This window comes from Sinocyclocheilus rhinocerous, unplaced genomic scaffold, assembly GCF_001515625.1.
Source record: "Sinocyclocheilus rhinocerous isolate Xijiao unplaced genomic scaffold, SAMN03320098_v1.1 scaffold200, whole genome shotgun sequence".
NCBI classification, from domain to species: domain Eukaryota; kingdom Metazoa; phylum Chordata; class Actinopteri; order Cypriniformes; family Cyprinidae; genus Sinocyclocheilus; species Sinocyclocheilus rhinocerous.
Genome location: NW_015641014.1, coordinates 427,253 through 431,622, shown reverse-complemented (window position 1 = coordinate 431,622; position 4,370 = coordinate 427,253). Strand labels below are relative to the sequence as shown.

The 4,370-nt window shown below is 38.8% G+C and overlaps 1 pseudogene; it reads right to left on the bottom strand.

Annotated features, from left to right (window-relative positions):
- Positions 1 to 4,370, bottom strand: part of LOC107753538 (hepatocyte growth factor receptor-like) — a 56,954-nt pseudogene that overhangs the window by 40,074 nt on the left and 12,510 nt on the right.

The window sequence follows — 4,370 nt, the reverse complement described above, 5'->3', positions numbered from 1 at the left end:
CAACAATAAGCCCGCGAAGCTGTTGTCGTTCCATCCTGACAGATGACAGCCGTGACAGCTAAGTGGAATCCCGGAAAATAAACCGTGAAACTTTGACCAATGAGAGAACAGTTTACTCGCGCGTGACTTGTATTAACAAATTTGGCCCGTTTAGAAACATTGCCGTGTGAAAGCAAACCGCACCAGGAATAAAAAGCAACATTGTAATAATTTTAATCCCCGTTTCAGGAACAAAGCAATCGATCTACAGGTGTGAAAACACCCTTAGTATGCTAATGCTGTTAGAACAATAGGAAGAGGCTATTTGATGATAATCTATTGTTTGAAGAGACATAGCGTCTTGGAAGGCATTAACGCACAGTTAAATGGCCTCTTATCAGGAGTTGGCATGTACATTTCCTTGTAATGTCTTACATGTCTTTCCTGTAATTGACACTAAGAGGCAGATATGATGAAATCCTTATGTCGATGTGGGCTTTTGCAAAAACACGCAACCTACGCTACAAATTCCGAGCAAAGATCAAGGGTTTTACTCACAAAATGCCCTCTTTCTGTCAGAAAAACACAACTAATGTGATAAGAGCATGAGCATGCAGCAAATTCTGACCTTCGTAGTCATATTTCTCAGCACTATGATTCAAAGCGAGCAGGTGGCATTCTTTTTATGACACACAATTCCCGTGCCAGTCAGCTATTATACTAAGTGTGTAAAACCACGCAACGAATGGAAAACAAACAATCGAGCGTGGCGGCAATATGTAAAGCATGACCGCATGGTAGAACAATGCATCATTGTGCTATCTTTTGGTAAACCACTAGAAGCTGGCATGTATTTTTATTGCCTTTTTTGTGCAGATACCTTCAGGGATTACGGTCACTCTAATGCATTAATAAAACACATCTGTTTGTTTTGAAGTCTCTAGGAGGAGAAGGGGGGCACTGACCCACCTCTGACCACAGGCAGAGGAGATGGATTTGTTAAATAGAATAGTGAGAGGTGATAACTCTTTGTCCTACTGTTTAGCTACGCAGCCTTTGATTATTACATAAGTAGAATAGTTTCCTTTAACCACGGTCTCTTATGGCATGCTCAGTGCATGCATCAAATTTCCTCTTTACACTAGGAGAGCCAAATAATTTTCATGAAATTTAGTTCCATTAACAGATCACAAACCTGTATTCTGCTGTTGGTGCTTTTTATTGACTCGAAAACATTCGGCGCGACCAGCATATTCTGATTTCTGAATACATGACTCTTATGAGACAGTTCTTTTAAGTAAATAAAAAAATACAGCACAGCCACTGTAGACCAACTCCCAAATGAATCATTCTTATAAGCTGTGAATCAAAAACATATAGAACGGTTTATGTAGATCGATTCCTGAATGATTCTCTAAGAAGTATCAGCTCATAGGAATCAAAGCACACAACAGGACCTGAATGAATGAATCTTCTTAGTAAAACATTTTTTTGTGAATCAAAAACATACAGAATGATTCATGAAGTCTAGTTCCTTAATGACTCTCTAAAAAGAACCAGCTCATAAGAATCATAAGAAAAACACAATGGGACCAAAGAAGTCTTATTCTCAAGTGAATGAGCCAGATCTTTTCAGTGAATCAAAATACTTTCAGTATGAATCAGTCAGCAGTTACATACTTAACCTGAATCTTTCACTAGGGCTGGGCGGTATATCGAGTTTGTACGATATATCGATATTTTCTTTATAAGCGATTCGATATGAGGCAATACCGTTTATATCGATATACAGTATCTGCGCATCTGAAAATATAGCGGAGGACACAGACTGAGCACTTTTTCATTTTATAATGCCGTCTTATTGCTCTTCTTCCTAGTATGTGCATTTTAAAAATGTTTTCCCGATGAATCCTGGACTCCTGCTCAAAGTGATAAATTAATATAACGACATCTACAAAAAAAACAAAAACAACAACAAGCCCGCGAAGCTGTTGTCGTTCCATCCTGACAGATGACAGCCGTGACAGCTAAGTGGAATCCCGGAAAATAAACCGTGAAACTTTGACCAATGAGAGAACAGTTTACTCGCGCGTGACTTGTATTAACAAATTTGGCCCGTTTAGAAACATTGCCGTGTGAAAGCAAACCGCACCAGGAATAAAAAGCAACATTGTAATAATTTTAATCCCCGTTTCAGGAACAAAGCAATCGATCTACAGGTGTGAAAACACCCTTAGTATGCTAATGCTGTTAGAACAATAGGAAGAGGCTATTTGATGATAATCTATTGTTTGAAGAGACATAGCGTCTTGGAAGGCATTAACGCACAGTTAAATGGCCTCTTATCAGGAGTTGGCATGTACATTTCCTTGTAATGTCTTACATGTCTTTCCTGTAATTGACACTAAGAGGCAGATATGATGAAATCCTTATGTCGATGTGGGCTTTTGCAAAAACACGCAACCTACGCTACAAATTCCGAGCAAAGATCAAGGGTTTTACTCACAAAATGCCCTCTTTCTGTCAGAAAAACACAACTAATGTGATAAGAGCATGAGCATGCAGCAAATTCTGACCTTCGTAGTCATATTTCTCAGCACTATGATTCAAAGCGAGCAGGTGGCATTCTTTTTATGACACACAATTCCCGTGCCAGTCAGCTATTATACTAAGTGTGTAAAACCACGCAACGAATGGAAAACAAACAATCGAGCGTGGCGGCAATATGTAAAGCATGACCGCATGGTAGAACAATGCATCATTGTGCTATCTTTTGGTAAACCACTAGAAGCTGGCATGTATTTTTATTGCCTTTTTTGTGCAGATACCTTCAGGGATTACGGTCACTCTAATGCATTAATAAAACACATCTGTTTGTTTTGAAGTCTCTAGGAGGAGAAGGGGGGCACTGACCCACCTCTGACCACAGGCAGAGGAGATGGATTTGTTAAATAGAATAGTGAGAGGTGATAACTCTTTGTCCTACTGTTTAGCTACGCAGCCTTTGATTATTACATAAGTAGAATAGTTTCCTTTAACCACGGTCTCTTATGGCATGCTCAGTGCATGCATCAAATTTCCTCTTTACACTAGGAGAGCCAAATAATTTTCATGAAATTTAGTTCCATTAACAGATCACAAACCTGTATTCTGCTGTTGGTGCTTTTTATTGACTCGAAAACATTCGGCGCGACCAGCATATTCTGATTTCTGAATACATGACTCTTATGAGACAGTTCTTTTAAGTAAATAAAAAAATACAGCACAGCCACTGTAGACCAACTCCCAAATGAATCATTCTTATAAGCTGTGAATCAAAAACATATAGAACGGTTTATGTAGATCGATTCCTGAATGATTCTCTAAGAAGTATCAGCTCATAGGAATCAAAGCACACAACAGGACCTGAATGAATGAATCTTCTTAGTAAAACATTTTTTTGTGAATCAAAAACATACAGAATGATTCATGAAGTCTAGTTCCTTAATGACTCTCTAAAAAGAACCAGCTCATAAGAAAAACAAGAAAAACACAATGGGACCAAAGAAGTCTTATTCTCAAGTGAATGAGCCAGATCTTTTCAAATACTTTCAATACTTTCAGTATGAATCAGTCAGCAGTTACATACTTAACCTGAATCTTTCACTAGGGCTGGGCGGTATATCGAGTTTGTACGATATATCGATATTTTCTTTATAAGCGATTCGATATGAGGCAATACCGTTTATATCGATATACAGTATCTGCGCATCTGAAAATATAGCGGAGGACACAGACTGAGCTGCTGCGGAGAAGGTGCATAATCCAATTTGTTCTAAACATGTGACAAGCTTCATATTAAGGCCTTTAAAAACTGGTAAGACATAGTTTATAGTTTCGCATATTAGTTTAAGCGGCTCGGCCCGTCATATGCTCTGACAGAAAGGCTGCGTGTACCGCACTGACTGTAAAGTGACTGTAATGGGGTAATCAAAATAGCCTAACACAACTCTGTGCTTTTGTTCTCATTTATTTTCATTTTTAGTTTAGTGAATTTAACTTCCACTTTAAAAGCCTTATTTTTGTTTTTAGATTGCAATGTTACAATGTTAGAATGAAATGTGATTTTTTTTTACCCTTTTTTGCACATAATATAAAGGCTTACATGCATGGCCGGACTTACCATTGGGCTTGAATGGGCTGCAGCCCAGGGCCCCGCCTTGTAGGGGGCCCCGCCTTAACCCGATTACATTTGTTCAGTTATGTGCCAGTCAGAAATTATTATCCGCATTTCAACTGCGCACACGGGCCAGCCGGGGCTAACAGCTTCCAACTACGACCTTCGAAGCCATAATCAAACAGCATAAACTGGAATTTATGATTTTTTTCACATAGAAAAAGGGCGTATTAAA